This window comes from Loxodonta africana, chromosome 1 (genome assembly GCF_030014295.1).
Source record: "Loxodonta africana isolate mLoxAfr1 chromosome 1, mLoxAfr1.hap2, whole genome shotgun sequence".
Lineage (NCBI taxonomy): Eukaryota > Metazoa > Chordata > Mammalia > Proboscidea > Elephantidae > Loxodonta > Loxodonta africana.
Window position 1 is genome coordinate 211,345,585 of NC_087342.1, and position 17,665 is coordinate 211,363,249.

The window sequence follows — 17,665 nt, forward strand, 5'->3', positions numbered from 1 at the left end:
GGGGACATGTAGGTCAACTGGCATAATAAAGTTTAATATGAAAATGTTTTACATTCCACTTTGGTGAGTGGCGTCTGGGGTCCTAAAAGCTGGCTAGCAGCCATCTAAGATGCATCAATTGGTTCCAACCCACGTGGAGCAAAGGAGAATGAAGAACACCAAAGGCACAAGAAAAATAGGGGCCCAAGAGACAGAAAGAGCCACATAAACCAGAGACTCCATCAGCCTGAGACCAGAAGAACTAGATAGTGCCCAGCCACCACTAATGACCACCCTAACAGGGAACACAACAGAGAGTCCCTGACGGAGTAGAAAAGGGGGGTGCAGAACGCAAATTCAGGTAAAAAGACCAGACTTATTGGTCTGACTGAGACTGGAGGAACCCCAAAAGACATGGTCCCTAGACTCGCTGTTAACCCATAACTAAAACCATTTCCGAAGCCAACTCTTCAAAGATTAGACTGGACTATAAAACAGAAAATACTCATAAAACTCCATTGTGAAGATCATATCCAACCAGAAAAATTCTATAACCAATCAGCAGGTTTTTTTTTTTTTTGGAATTACAAAGTGTGAGATCTGTGTTTTAGTTGAAGGTATAAACTCAAGACAGCCAGTCTTTGGGAGGCAGGCAGAAAGGGTATAACATTAACTTGGTAACAATGGGGACAAAATGTGCTTCTTAGTTCAAGTAGATACATGAGGCTAAATGGGCAGCTCCTGTCCAAAGGCGGGATGAGAAGGCAGAAAGGCACAGAAGCTGGCTGAATGGACAGGGCAAACCTAGGGTGGAGAGGGGGAGTGTACTGTCACATTACAGGGACTGCAACTAGGGTCACGTCACCATATGCACATAAATTTTTGTATAAACGATTAACTTGAGCTGTGAACTTTCACCTAAAGCACAATAAAAAAAAAAAAAGAAAAGAAATAATAATAATAAAGGAGGACTAGAAAGAAGCATTCTCCAGGGGCAGAATGATGGGCCAGAGGCATCAACAGAAGAATCGCAGTGGCTCTAGACAGTGGCGGTCCAGTAGCAACAGTGGTGGTGGAAGAGTGTAAAAAGAAAAGAGGGCACAGAAAATAAATAAATCATAAACTAGGGCTGTCTTTGAAAAGGGAGTGTCCTCGAGTTGAGGGCAGCAGGAAGAGAAAGGGAATTCCTACCATAAGCCATCAGGGAAAGTCCCCTGGTTGGGTTTGCTGTTCACACTATCACTGACTAGTAATATTCATTATTCAGAAATGTAAACATTTCAATCCTCGCTTTGTTACTTTGGCTTTATAAATTCAAACTTCGTATTGTTAATGAAAATCTAGGTCAGGGTGATCGATGCGTGATCTTCCTCAGATTTATTGTTAGTCTGCAGTAGTTCTCAACCAAGGTGATTTTTTACCCCCTACCCCAGAGAGACATTGGGCAATATCTGGGGATATTTCTGGTTGTCACAACTTAAGGGGATGCAAATGGTATCTAGTGAATAGACACCAAGGATGTACTAAACCTCCTACAAGGCACAGGACAGCTCCCAACAACAAAGAATTATCTAGCCCAAAATGTCAATAGCGCCAAAGCTGAGAAACCCTATAAGATCCTTGTGCTGCAGTAACTTTTTGGAACATGTTATCATGCTCCCAATGTGCTTAACCCTATAGACGGTATCACTCAAACTCCATTGTGAAGATCATGTCCAACCAGAGAAATTCTACAACCAACCAGCAGTTTTTTTTGTTTTTTGTTTTTTTTGTGTGTGAGATCTACGTTTTAGTTGAAGATAAAAACTCAAGACAGCCCGTCTTTGAGAGGCTGGCAGAAAGGGTGTGGCATTAACTTGGTATCAACTGGGACAAAATGAAGTTGCCTAGAGCAGGGCACTGTGCAACCTCCTATGTGAATGTAAACCCTGCCACAGATACCACATCCTGCTTCTTTAGCATTTCTAGCAGCTGTATTCCCCAACCAGCATCAAATGACAACTCAGGAGCATCAGTAAGTTTCTGAAATGCTCACAGTTAACCAGTATTAAAGCAATGACCTCCCCCACAAAAATCCCTACTGGGCTGCCTGTGTGAAAAAAGAACGAAAGCAAGACTACTAATGAGGGCACAGATACCGGGTCCTCTCTGCCACCACATGCTCCATGACCCGGGCGAGTGACTTAACCTCTTTCTGGTCCTCTCTTTCCTCAACTGAAAAGAGAAAGAGTTTGACTTCCTCATCTCCAATATCCCTTTCAATTCTTGCCGCCATGATTGTTTTCTTCCCAAATGGTAAAGAGAAGGGGGTTGCCCCCAAAGGGAGTAGACAGAAGGGACATTGCAAAACCCTTTTGCTCTACAAGGAGGGCTTCAAATGTACCGGCTGTCTGTGGACCGTAGCAGATGAACCACCCAGGCAGCAAGCGATTACAGAAGAGAGATTTCTTTGCACAGAGATGAAAGGTGGCACCAAGCTTGAGAAACCCACTCTCCGTTTAGCCCCAGGCTGTATCAGAAATGATGACTGTAAGAAATCAAGGAACAACCTTCCTGTGTGCTCAGCAAGGTAGGGACTAATCGTTACACACTGGCCTCTTCAGCCACAGCCTCCTGCACAGATAGTCATCACTTCCATAGCACCATCTTCTCATTAGGAAAGACAGAAGAAAAGTACAATACACTGCTGTGTTTTTGTAATAAAAATAGAAAGCGAAAACAAAATTGGAGGGCAAGCACCATATGGATTTCAGGAGCCTTTAGCTGTAGCGCACAAGTACTTTATGTACGTATAATCATTTGGTAGACACTCAAATTAGTTCTAGGGAGCCTCTCAGCAATACTGAATGGAGGGAAAGTTTTCATTCATCACTCTAAGAATGGATACTGTTCTCCTGGGACCGTCCCCTGAATTTTTTTTTACGCAATGCTTCTGTTCAAATGCGTGATACAGGGAAATAGTATGTCAAAGGTACACTCAGGGCTCTATCAAGTATGAAAAGTAGAAAAATATACTTCTAGGCCTCAAGATGTTTTAAATCCTAGCACAAAAGCTTATTAAAAAATACACCATGATGGGGGCATGCATCAGAAGTGAAAGTAAAAGAAACTCATTGTTCTGACATTTCCACATTATCACAACTTCCCAGGGCTTTGTTTTCCCAGCTGAAAATGGAAAGATTTTCCTAAGTGTTGGAAATTTGAGATTTTCTGATAATGCATGTTTGTTTGCTGCTTTATTTTTTCAGTAATAGCTGGTAATTTTGAAAACATCTGCATGCCTAGTTCAGAGCACTTGGCAAACATTATCATTACTTTGTAACCACATCCTGGTGAGGGAGAAATGGCAGCTACTATCATCCCATTTCACTAAGAAACAGGCAGCAAGGGGTTAAAAAATGAGCACTTCCTATCCCACCCACCCCCTAGTTCCACCTACTGTTCCCCTATAATATCTGGGATTCTTGTCCAAGCCACCACCAAAGAAAAGAGTAAAGAGAATCCCCTTTGACTCCTGTTAACTGCCAGGGAGAGACTGAAGTCTTGATGCACCGTACTTTTGCAGTGAAGCTAAAAGGCAGATGAGAGGAGCTGACTCTCCTCTCGTTGCAAATAACTCTAACATGACCAGTGTGCTACAAAAATCAATAGCAGCTCAATTGCCTTTTTTGGAGCTGCCTCAGCAGTCAGCTGGAGAGGGGGCATTGCTAAGCCCAGGCACAGTGCCTCCATCAGGGACTGAAAAGAGGCTTCACAAGAGAGAAGCGTGAGTAATTTACTTATTAAAAAGATAACTGGAAAGCCTGATATAAACAGATAAGCGGAAAGCCTTTGACACACGAACAAACCAAATGCTTGGCTTGGTGACCATAAAATGCAATAAACAATGAAATCTAGGTTGTATCACTCAACTTGCAAAAGTCTAATGCCCCCTTTTATCCTTAGAAAGATGTCATCTCCAGGGGCACAAAGGAATGGCCTGCAAGGGAGAACTCTAGTTTAAAAGGGCTCCGGGATTACCCCAAACCCACAGCAGGAAGTTGAGGGGAAACCTCAGTGACTAGTCTGATACTAGCCTGGACTTCAGTACAAGGCTACCGTGTAGATAAACGCAATTAGTATACTGCATTTGGTTCCAGGACATTTTACATTATTTAAAAGAACAAAAATCCAGTCAATAATTGCCCAAACAATCCCTCCCGTGATTTTTCCTATGTTGTTCAAAAAATACTGTAGTAATGGTGTATTTGTGAGGTTCTGAGAACAAGAGATTACAATATCACTGTGACCTCAATTTTACTTCATGAACATTATTTAATTGCAACCAACCAGTAAATATAAGCAAAAAATAGAGATCTAAAAAAGTGTAAGAAAGTGGAGCTTGAGTTAACGAGCAAATTAGAAAAGAAGTATTACATCTTTTGCCTTCAAAATGTTGTCCATCAACTTAAAAAAAAAATCCAAATAAAGACAGAAGTCAAACAGTCCTACAATAAGCTATTGTATGGCTTAAAAGTCTGGGTCACTCACAACTTCCGGAAAGAACTGTGTATTTGCCAAATGTTCTTATTTTGTATGTTCTCACGGCTTTCAGTACTTGTGCAAATTGTTTTCCAAGCACCATGGGCCATAATGACCAGGTTACTGCTGCTAATTACACTTGCCGGTCTATAGGTTTGTCATCTAAAGAAATCCACAGCCAGCCATCTCGAGCAGACAGGCACAGCTGCGCTCACCACAGCGCATTAGAAAAACAACCCTCTTTGCAATAACCAGTTCTGGGCATCGCTTGTTAAAAAAGACTAGTTTCCTGTTTTTCTCAAAAACTTAAAAAGTATGGGTATTGCTATTTTCTACCCCACCCACGCCTTTTTCTTTTTAATTGTTGAAGCTGAGGTGCTGTAAACACCTGATCACGGGCCTTTTTTTTAGATTAGAACTCCGGGTTTTAGGTTCGATTTGTTTTCCCAGCTCGGCTTCCTGGGACCTGGGACCTGGGACCCGCCGGACGCCAGAGAAGCCGCGGGGCAGCCCCGGCGAGCGGCGGGGCAGGGCCGCGGGCGGGCGGGGCCGGGAGCCGCCGGGCCGGCGCTTCCTCGTGCACCGAGCCGCCCCAGCAGCTGCCCTGGCCTTGCCCTCCCCGCTCTCCCCCGGGGCGGCCTCCCCGGGCTTCTGGGCTCCTGGCTCCAGCACGGTGTCCTGCATGGTCACTGCAGCTGACCCTAGGGACCAGCAGGTGGGGCCAGGGACAGGAAGGAGGGCTGTCCCCTAGAAAGGGGATCATGGCCCGGCTCGGTAACACTCCGCCGCCCCATGACCAAGGCCAGGGCCAGGCCCAGGACAGAGGGCATCTCCAGGTGGGCCTGACCCAAAAGACCGATGTGGCGGCCTTCCGGTGACATAAAGCATAAAAACGTTATTTCTATTCTTTAAAGAGGGGAGTTTTTAAATATATGTGGCACAACGGTTCAGCACTCTGCTGCTAACTGAAAGGTAGCCGGTTTGAACCCACCCAGTGGCTCCATGCAGGAGAAAGACCCAGATATCTGCTTCCTAAAGATTACAGGCAAGAAAACTCAGTGGGGCAGTTCTGCTGTCACATGGAGTCGCTAAGGCACACGGCAACATGCAGTGCACGTCATGGAGTGACAGGGGCTTTGCATTTGCTGGTCTTTCTGCCTGACCCCTTCACTCGGTTCAGGTCCCTACTCAAACATCACCTCCTCATGGACAATCTCTCTAGCTAGTTAATACACACGTGTGCGTGCCTGGACACACACACACACACACACAGATCTGTCTCTAATACTACAGGGTTTTGAGGGAAGGAAATTGTGTTGCTCACCCCTGTAAGGGCAGCACCTTAAATCGTGCCCGGAAAATAGCAGGTGCTTGGTTAAAATTTCTTCAGAATGAATGCCCCTTCCCTCATACTGTGACTCATTTCCTCCATCTCACCTCCCATCCTCCTGTGCACCTCTCTGTGGAAACCCTCATCCACTGTGCCCCAGTTTGTTTACATCTGACTTTCTTATAAACTAGATATCCTGCAGGTGGAGAACTGTGCTCAGCAGGCTGGACAGTACCTGGCACTTTGCAGGTGCTCAAGAAACATTTGCTGAGTGTTGTTAAATGAATTGCTTGTGATTGCCTACTTTGGGGCCAGGATCTAGGCAGACACTATAGGAATATTAAAAGGAGTGACACACAGATTTCTGAGGTTTTTTTTTTTTTTTAACCAATACTGTAACTTTTAGGTCACTCCAAGAAGAGTCTGAGGTATTACCTCAGGCAACAGCATATGTTCAAAGGCAAGGCAGTAAGACTTAATCCACACAAGCTTGTCAAAATAAAGACCAGAGAAAGAATGTTTTAAATGCAAGTTGAGAATAAAATGTTTATTGCTGTATTGCTAAGCGAGAAGCTCTGTGATGATATCCTTTGAAAGTCACTGGTCTGGAAGGAAAGGATTCTAACCAAAACAAGATTTTTATTTTGGTTAAAGTTTACAATAGGGAAAAAATAAACCTTTCTATCCCCCTAGAAGTTCTGCTTTTAAAAGAAAAACTCTGGGCCATAATAATACCTAAATATACATGTGTTGATTTCACATGATTCCCACTAATGTTAAGGAGAACCAAAGGGATAAAAATTTAAATGAGTCCTTAATATGAGAAAATTAATTTATGGTACTTATCTATTTTGGAGCCCTGGTGGCAAAGTGGTTAAGAGCTACAGTAAGGTATGGCTGCGAACCAAAAGTCGGCGATTTGAATCCACCAACTTGGAAACCCTATGGGGCAGTTCTAGTCTGCGCTACAGGGTGGCTATGAGTCAGAATCGACTCGATGGCAAGAGGTTTGATTTTTTTTTAATCATCTATTTGGAGAATTTAAAAAATTACTTATGTGTATGCTCCTAGTATGAAGCCCCACAAGATTCCCAGTACTGTCACTTGTGGTAGCATATTAGTCCTTACTCCTAACAAATTTTGCAGCTTGTCTGATAAGTAGACTTTTTAAAATGAGGTAAATCTTCTTCTCTTTAATTCCTATGTGCTTCATTAACTATGGAAGAAATAAAAGAGAAACAGAAGTTAAGTCGACCACCACTTCATAGAAGACTTGGATCTATTTTTCAAGGACTAAAGATCTACTTAGTGCATTCATGAGAAGCCCCAGTGGCACAGTGGTTAAGACCTCGGCTGCTAATTAAAAGATCAGCAGTTTGAATCCACCAGCTATTTCTTGGAAACCCTATGGGACAGTTCTACTCTGTCCTATAGGGTCACTACGAGTCCAAATTGAGTTGACAGCAATGGTTTATTTATTTATTTATTTTGGTTAGTACATTTATATACCTCTTTAAACTGTTAAAAAGCAAAGATGTCACTTTGAAGACTAAGGTGTGCTTGACCCAAGGCAGGGTGTTTTCAATCACCTCATATGCATGTGAAACCTGGACAATGAATAAGGAAAAGTGAAGAAGAATTGACGCCTTTGAAATATGGTGTTGGAGAAGAATATTGAATATACCATGGACTGCCAAAAGAATGAACAAATCTGTTGTGGAAGAAGTAAGCCAGAAAGTTCCTTAGAAGCAAGAATGGCAAGACTATGTGTCACATACTTTGGACATGTTATCAGGAGGGACCAGTCCCTGGAGAAGGACATCATCCTTGGTAAAGTAGAGGGTCAGTGGAAAAAGAGGAAGACCCTCAACAAGATGGACTGACACAGTGGCTGCAACAATGGGCTCAAGTATAACAACGATTGTGAGAATGTCCTTGGATAAAGTGGAATAGCACCATACAACTAACAGGAATTAAAAAAAAAAAAACACATTTTGCAGTCAGGCTGATGCCAGGAAGTAATGAAGATGAAAAGTTAGTGTCCCAAATTTAATACTCCAAAAAATAGATCTGTTTTGGCTTTTTTTCTAAGTCATCTATAAATACCCTTGAAACTAGCCCTCTCCCCCTAAACAATTGAATATAGTCTTGCATTCTAAGTTTTCAATGCTACCCTTTCAAACTACATAAAGCTCAGTGTATGGAACTTCTTTCTAGAAAAGGATTCCATTTCTAAGCAGGTTCCTAAGAAAGAAATGATAAGAGAATAGGCCAAACACTGCAGCAGCCTTCCTGGAAGTTAGTCTGGTCCACCTGCAAGAGCAGATGGTTACTCTGGACAGCTGCAAGAAAATGGTGGAAGAAGCTTGAGAGCTATTGTTTTCTGTAATGATGAAAAACAACAACAGTGAAACAGCATTTAAATTCTTAGAGTGTTACTCAAAAATTTTTTTTCAGAAAATTTTAGGTTTATAAAGTTAGGGTGGAAACCCTGGTGGCGTAGTGGTGAAGTGCTACGGCTACTAACCAAAGGGTCGGCAATTCGAATCCGCCAGACACTCACTTGGAAACTCTATGGGGCAGTTCTACTCTGTTCTGTAGGGTTGCTATGAGTTGGAATCGACTCGATGGCACTGGGCTGGGCTCTGGGCAAAGTTAGGGCAGCACATCAGGCCACAGTCTGTAAGCCTCTGGGATCAATATTTCAGACCTGAATCTTTTTGCCACCCTACATTCTCTTTTTTCCACTATAAAAATCTCTGTAACAGAGAAGCACTACTAATTGAAAAGTGTGTTTGAATAACATAATTATAAGAAAGAATGAATTAATTGTACTAGTTTCCAGATGTGAAAGATAACTGTCATTTTTTCCTCAAACATTTTTTCTGCTTTCAACGGAAAAAAAAAAAAAGTCGATGAATAGATTTGCTACTATAGCAATTACAACATGTAAAAATGGCAAGAACAGATTTGATTCTTTTAAATAAATTTTCTGTTCACAGTTCCGTAATATACCACAACATTTAATATGAAACCTCTTATAGCAGAAATATATGTTTAAACAAACTCTAGATTAAACTTGGTTTTCTTTAATATAAACTCTGAATATAAACAAAATCTTTTCTTGGCCTCATCAATGTTCCTGACATTAACCAATAAAATGGTTTTTTATTTAAAAATTTCAGATCTTTTTGTAAGTTATTAGCTTCTTTAGATTGCTAATGACTATTAGTAGTCACCATACATAAAATAACTTCTAAAATATTGCTTTCTGGAGAATCAGAAAAAAAAACAAAAAACAAAACCAAACCCAGTGCCGTCGAGTTGATTCTGACTCATAGCGACCCTATAGGACAGAGTAGAGCTGCCCCACAGAGTTTCCAAGGAGCGCCTGGCGGATTCAAACTGCCAACCCTTTCATTAGCAGCCGTAGCACTTAACCACTATGCCACCAGCGTTTCCAGAGACTGAGAAAGCACATAAAATATAAGATTACAAAATAGTTCTAAAGACAGCCCATGGCAAATACCAACTTATAAATCCTTGTACAGACTGAACTGAGTTCTTAGAAGTAACCAGAAAATAATTTTAGAAAGTCTTTTTCCCAAAGATTTCAAATTCAATAGTATATGTCACGTCAGTTTTACAGTAAATGAAAAACATCAAATCGAAGTTTTCACAAGATCTCACATCTATATTCATCTAATCATACTTTTGCATATTATATATTTTGAGGTCCCTGTTCTGTATCTGTCACTGGAACAGGTGCTAGAATTTTAAAAGGAACAAGACACATTCCTTTCTACAGAAAAGCTCACATTCAAGTGAGGACTAACTTATAGTACACAAATGTAGTTTATGTATGTGTATAGTTTAGTTATCAATATACTACCTACTGATTTATAGTACATATATAGTACACTGATTTATAGTACATATATAGTACACTGATTTATAGTACAGATAGGCATAAGCATATTTATAGTACACAGATCCCTAAAACACATTTAAATCCTTATTTAAATTTCATGCTTATTATGTTATGTGTCTTTTGTTCCAGTATGGAGAAACATTTCTGCTGCTGTAAATACCTCAAGGATGGTAGTCAAAGGATATATATGTGCTAGCAATTTTCAGATTAAACGTGCATGGTTTACCTTTGCTCCCTCCATTGGAAGGGTCACCCAGGAAGCAACCAGATTGATAAAAGGGCTGTGGGGTAGGGACGAAGGTCCCTTTCTCTCCTCTCTGCTACCCTTCCGGAGGACTTCAGTCTTTTGCTTCCCTCTCCTCCTTGGTCCTGTAGCCTGGCACTGGAATCTTCCCTTCATTCCCTCTCCCCCACTGTTCACCTGCCCAGGTTACAGGAATATCAGCTGGAGCCTCAATGGGAGCCTTGAAGTCCCTGTAAGCAAGTAGCCTAGAAACCATGAGCGAGGGAGGCATGGCTGCCACAAAAGCAGAGAGAGTTGTTTCCCAACATCACAGCTTGTCACTCACAATGAATTTTTCCACAGACCCAGACTATCAGGTACATAACTCCTTAACTATTACTAATTCTTCAACTACGTCACAGTCTAACCCTGCTTTTGTAGACTTAGTGAAGAAAAATAAGTATTATCCTAGAAAACTGTGTATACCTGGCAGGTGTCTTCTGTGCATACAGATGGGCAAAGAAAACCAAGATCTTTACACAAGACGCGTGTTTATTAATTATGTGAGCACCTAGTAACTTTTGGGAACGGACATTTGCTATTACACACCTCAGTTGAATGCCTTTATTCTGCTATTGTCTTTTTTTTTTTTTTTTTAAAGATTATATCTTTTGGAATTACAGCCTTCAGTTCAATCCACCACAAGAGAATTAAAAATATGGAGGGGAAAATTGTTTGCACACCATCTGTCACTCACACAGATGACACTTGATCATGTCCCTCAGTACTCTCCTTTCCCTGAGGTCCAAACCCCATAAGAACAAACACAGCCTATTCCATTACAAACTGCAATTACCTCACAAGGGGCTAAAGCACCTACCCTAGTCTTCACTTCTCATGTAAGAAATGTTATCAGTATACACACATACACATATACACACACATACACACAGTAGTGCTAGAGCTCAGAATTGAAAAAGACTTAAAAAAATCATTTCCCTCCAGCAAGAGTCTTATTACAGCCTATTTTACGTGGCCACGAGTTTTGTTTTTGTTGTTTTTTATTCCCAAAGAAGAAAATGGAGCCCTGGTGGTGCAGTGGTTAAGAGTTCAGCTGCTAACCAAAAGGTAGGCAGTTTGAATTCACCAGCCGCTCTTTGGAAACCCTATGGGGCAGCTCTACTCTGTCCTATAGGGTCGCTATGAGTTGGAATCAACTCGAAGGCAATGCTTTTTTTTTTTTTTTAAAGTAAGAAAATAGGCCTCTTGACAGCCACTATTGCTCTAGCAAAACCAAATCTCTTCTGAATGATTCCAGGTATTCATTATGCTGCCATTTTTATAATCTGACAACATGGGCTGCTATATATAACCCAGGAATTCAAATTTTGTTTCCCAATATATTTCTAATTGCTTATTCAGCTGGGATGTGGCATGGTGTACATTAATTCTATCAAGAGCATTACAGGAAAATGCTACTAGTAAAGAGACATTAGAGTTATGCCACTAACTAGTGATGGTCTCAAATTTTTAAACTGACAGGGGCAGAAGTAGAAAGACTTATAAAGAATAGTGTTACCATGACGTTTCTCTTTTACTTGGTTCAAAATCCCTGCATAATTAATACATTAATACTTAAAACATGCATATGCACCTACCACCTCTTCTCTCTTGCAGTTTAATTAGGTGATTGACTTCAGGCATACTATAAATTATAAAGACAATTTAATTACTTTTTTAATGTGCACACTTAAAAGATTTATAAACACGAATAGAAGAGCCCAGTACATTGAAAAGAGGCACCGTAAATGAAATGAAGCACAGCCCAGGATGATGACAGAGACAGACCATTTCTATAAGATAGAGTTGGACCAGAAGGGGTTTTGCATGCTTCGGTAAACAACTTTTCTACTGCCTGACGACGAATTATGAACAACCTATACTGGCTTCTTTATAACCTTAACTGTCTTTACAATGAAGGAGCTAGACCTCCCATACTTTTTATGTCAGTTATGCCTCTCAGTCTTCCCAGGAAGGCATCCTCTTGCAGTGAAAATGCACAGATTTTTGAGAGAGTTGGACCTCGGTTCAAATCCCTCCTCTGCCATTTGCCAGCTATGTGATCTTGACAAAATTAACCTATCTGGGCTTCAATTTCCTCGTCTGTAAAAAAGAAAATACCTATCTTGCAGGGCTGTCATGGAAATTAAGTTTAAAAGGCATAACAATGTAGTGCTTAAGAAGCATGCTCTAAGACTTTCTGGATTCAAATACTGTCTCTGCTTACTAATACCTCTAGAACCTTAGGCAAGTTATTTATTCTCCTTGTTGCCTCAGTTTCATCATCTGTAGAATGGTAATAATTAAGAGTAAGTCCCTCAAAAACTTGTTGGAAGATTAAGTGAGTTAACACACACAAAGCACTTATGCCTGGCACACAGTTAAGCACTCAAAAATATTGTTGTTGTTGTTAGGTGCAGTTGAGAAAGTTCTATGCACAATAGAAGGAAACACTGCCTGGTCCCTGCATCATCCTCACAATTGCTGTTATGCTTGAGCCCATTGTTGCAGCCACTGTGTCAATCCATCTCCTTGAGGGTCTTCCTCTTTTTCGATGACCCTCTACTTGCCCGAGCATGATATCCTTCTCCAGGGACAGATTCCTCCTCACAACATGTACAAAGAATGTGAGATGCAGTCTCTCTATCCTTGCTTCCAAGGTGCATTCTGGCTGTACTTCTTCCAAGACAGATTCGTTCATCCTTTTGGCAGTCCATGGTATATTCAATATGCTTTGCCAACACCGCAATTCAAAGGCATCTTCGGTCTTCCTTATTCATCATCCAGCTTTCGCATGCATATGAGGAGATTGAAAACACCATGGCTTGGGTCAGGTGCACCTTAGTATTCAGGGTGATGATCTTTGCTTTTTAACACTTTAAAGAGATCTCTTGCAACCCATCTGCCCAATGCAATGTGTCTTTTGATTTCTTGACTGCAGCTTCCATGGGTGTTGATTGTGGATCCAAGTAAAATGAAATCCTTGACAATCTTTTCTCCATTTATCATGATGTTGCTTATTGGTCCAGTTGTGAGGATTTTTGTTTTCTTTATGTTGAGGTGTAATCCATACTGAAGGCTGTAGTCTTTGATGTTCATTAGTAAGTGCTTCAAGTCCTCTTCACTTTCAGCAAGCAAGGTTGTGTCATCTGCACAACACAGGTTGTTAATGAGTCTTCCTCCAATCCTGATGCCCCGTTTTTCTTCATATAGTCCAGCGTCTCGGATTATTTGTTCAGCATACAGATTAAATAGGTATGGTGAAAGAATACAACCCCGACACACGCCTTTCCTGACTTTAAACCAATCAGTATCCCCTTGTTCTGTCCGAACAACTGCCTCTTGATCTATGTAAAGCTTCCTCATGAGCACAATTAAGTGTTCTGGAACTCCCATTCTTTGAAACATTATCCATAGTTTGTTATGATCGAATGCTTTTGCGTAGTCAATAAAACACAGGTAAACATCCTTCTGGTATTCTCTGCTTTCAGCCAGGATCCATCTGACATCAGCAATGATATCTCTGGTTCCATGTCCTCTTCTGAAACCAGCCTGAATTTCTGGCAGTTCCCTGTTGATATACTGCTGCAGCTGTTTTTGAATGATCTTCAGCAAAATTTTGCTTACCTGTGATATTGTTCTATAATTTCCACATTTGGTTGAATCACCTTTCTTGGGAATAGGCATAAATATGGATCTCTTCCAGCCAGGTGGCCAGGAAGCTGTCTTCCAAATTTCTTGGCATAGTTGAGTGAGCACTTCCAGTGCTGCATCCATTTGTTGAAACATCTCAATTGGTATTCGGTCAATTCCTGCAGCCTCGTTTTTCGCCAATGCCTTCACTGTAGCTTGGACTTCTTCCTTCAGTACCACTGGTTCCTGATCATATGTTACCTCCTGAAATGGTTGGACATCGACCAATTCTTTTTCAAATACCAGCAGGGTCACCCATTGCAGACAGGTTTCAGCTGAGCTTCCAGACTAAGATAGACTAGGAAGGACCAGGTAGTCTACTTCTGAAAAGAATTAGCCAGTGAAAACCAACAAATACTAGATACTAATAAATCATGCTCAACTGCTAATCAAAAGGGTGGAGAGTCAAGTCCACCCAGAGGCACCTCAGAAGAAAGGCCTGGCAATCTACTTCTGAAAAATCAGCCATTGAAAACCTTACAGAGCACACTTCTACTCTGACACACATGGGGTCACCATGAGTCAGAACTATTTCCATGGTAACTGTTTTTTAATTAATAAATCAGTGATCATAATCATTGACACACAGTAGATACTCAATCATGATTAGTGTTTCTTCCTCTTTCCCAACCTTCCAGCCACACAGTTATTTTCCACCAATACACAGTTTCTGAAATTTCACTTCTGCTGTGAAGCTTTGGTGTGAGATTAGCCAAGAGTTAACTCCTTTCTGTGTACACGTATGCATATCAAAATGCCTATCCTTAATCCTAAATTTCTAGAACATAAGTGTTTAGTCTGGGACATTCTCTCCATAAGGCACATATAACACCCCAAAGCAACATGTGTTTTTATGTTAGCAATAACAAGGAGAATTTTGGGGAGGAGATCATGTAAAGCTGTACAATGGGCATTCTTTATATCTTTAAGGCTGTTGTGGGTGGTTGCTGTTGAGTCAATTTTGAACTCATAGTGACTCCATGTGACAGAGTAGAATAGCTCCATAGGGTTTTCCAGGCTGTAATCTTTAAGGGGGGAGATCAATAGGTCTTTCTTCCTCAGAGTTGTTGGGTGGGTTCACACAGCCAACCTTTCGGTTAGTAGCCGAGCGCTTAAATGCTGTGCCACCTGGGCTCCTTATCTTTAAGGTAGGCCTCCTCTATTTGATTTTACCACATCAAAATTTCTCTTGATCCCACCATGGTTAAAGTGAAATGAGATCCAGTTCAATATGTCTGCTTATCCCTTTCTAACAAACAATTTCCCTTTCCTTTAAACTGTCTATATAAAAAGAGAAAAAGAGGATGAAAATCAAGTTACAACTTTTTGATGGGATATTGAGTTCTCTTATCTTCCCCTGTGGTAAACAAGAGGATGCGAGAAGTTGGGAAAAGACTAGGTCCAACAGGTTATGAGAAATCTTAGGTAGGGATGTACTGACTCCAATATTTCTAACCTGTTCTGATAAGTGTGGCATTAGTATTCCTCTAGTAAGTAACTGGATACGTGCCTTAGTGTAAATACTTCCTTTAGTCAAAATACAGTTACTAATAAGCATCACTGACAGCTTATATCACAAAAGAAATATTTCATTTTTTTGATGCTATGTATCTTCATTTGTCTTTTCTTCACATGATATTAAAAATCAAATTTTGTGTTAATTACTTTACCAAAAGGCTGCAACAAATATTAATGAACACTACATATTAATGAGACGTTCTTATTGCATAAGTCAGGCAATTGTATATACTCAACTAATTTTTATTAACTACTAGTGATATTTATCACTATGGCATGCAATCTACTATACATTTGGTCAAAGATAAAACAAGTGTCTGGCCTGAACCGCCTTCGACAAACCAGTTGTTGTCATCACAGATTGATTGCAACAGATACCCTTTTAACACAGAGAACCTGAACGCATCATCTCTGACTCTTCCTCCACCCACTCCTGTGGCAGCTTTGGTCTGCAACAGCTGCGACAGATAGATTATTCTACTTGTTTAAGAAAGTGGCATAAATATAGAGATTGAATGACATAAAGCTCTGAATATTGGACATAAAAAAAAAAAAAACCCAGTGCCGTCGAGTCGATTCCGACTTATGGCGACCCTATAGCTCTTATAAAGTTTTCCTGGGCTATCAGAAAAAAAAAAAAATAGGATACATGATGAAAGAATTTATATATGCCATCAGTAACTTAGAAAGCATGTGGACAAACACATCCTTTCAATAATTAATACATTAATAGTAAAGGGGTAGTATGCAAGAGTTGGAAGGCACCCTTGTGGTTTTAAGACAATAAAAATTCCAATAGGTTCCCATGTGAAATTCTTGAAATTTTGTGCACCAATAGGTCGTTTATTTTTGTGAATGTTCTTATTTTAGCAAATAAAAAAGAAATTTTCAATAGTCTCATGGCCACCCCACTGAATAACACAAGTTCAAATCTTACATATTATGATTTTGTATCTCTAATCTGGCACAGATTGGCAGCAGAAAAGGAAGCATGTGCCTATAATCTTAAAACTAGAAAGACATCACATTGCAAGACTGCTGTGTCAGTCATTTCCGTTTTCAAGAGTTACACAATACTCAAACAATAGTTATCCTACTGAGCTACAGTTCAGCCAGCCTCACAGTCCAGCTGATGACTGATGAAGGGTCAAGAGGGTAGCAGACTTTGGGTGCACAACACTTCAGTTCTTTATCAAAGATGGCAAGAGGCCATGTACTACAATAACTGAGCAAATACTTCCTTTTACCATACAGCAAATTCCTTCCTTTGATTGGCTAAAGCTTCAGTCCATGGTTCACAGGAATGAAAATGAGGTCTATCGATAGCAAAACACATTTTTAAAGAGCAGTCATTTAATTACCAGGCCAAGTGAAGTATCTATATCCCTGCAGCAGTTAAAACCAGGTTATCCATTTGCCTCCTTATGCTAATAAAAGAAAAAAAAAAACAAACCCATTGCCACTGAATCGATCTGACTCATGGTGACCCCATGTGTTACAGAGTAAAACCGTTCCATAGAGTTTTTGTGGCTATAATCTTTACAGAAGCAGATTGCCAGGTCCTTCTTCCACGGTACCACTGAGGGGGATTCGAAACATCTACCTTTCTGTTAGCCGCTGCACCCAAACCATTGCGCCAACCAGGGACCCTACGACCTTATGCTAAAACATTCAGAAATGGACTTCTGAAACTCAACTTTACCAGCAGATGCACAAATCCTTGTTCAATGTGGCACTGTCAAGGCAATGAAAGCTTTCCAAAAGTGCGTGAGGAACATACAGGATTTTCTAATCAGAGAGAACATTTTAATATATGACCCTCCATAATAATTATCTTCCATTTATCTGAAGTTTTTAAAAAACACTATCAAATAACTGTCATAAATTAATTCAGAATGGGAAGGATATATCTATTGTGAAAGAAAATAAGGAGAGAAAACATTAATCAAAATGTTTGGAAATCTGGTTAATTAAATTTGTATGGTCACTTAATTCATCATAAAACACTTATTTTAACACATATTGCTGAAAATCTTATTTTTATTAATTATTGATAAGTATAATTTATTATTTATTGCCTCTATATAGTATTTTCTCTTTCTTGCTGAAGATTCTTAACATCTATCTAGAATTATAGAATAATATAATTTTAGGTGAGGTAAAAGAATTGAGTGTATATTGAAAGTCCTAATTCAGTGATTCTCAATCAGGGGTGAGTTTGCCCCTTAGGGACATTTGGCAATAACTGGAGACATTTTTGATTGTCACGACCAAGAAGAGGGAGTGCTACTGGCGTCTCCTGGGTAGCAGTCAGGGATGCCACTAAACATTCTACAATGCACAGGACAGCTATCCCACAACAAAGAATTATTAGGCCCTAAATATCAGCAGAGCCAATGTTGAGAAACCC

General features: G+C 40.3%; 1 protein-coding gene across 6 annotated transcripts in view; it reads right to left on the reverse strand.

Moving 5' to 3' along the window:
• HIVEP2 (HIVEP zinc finger 2) overlaps window positions 1–17,665 on the reverse strand; it is a 237,244-nt gene that overhangs the window by 121,375 nt on the left and 98,204 nt on the right. The window lies entirely within an intron of this gene.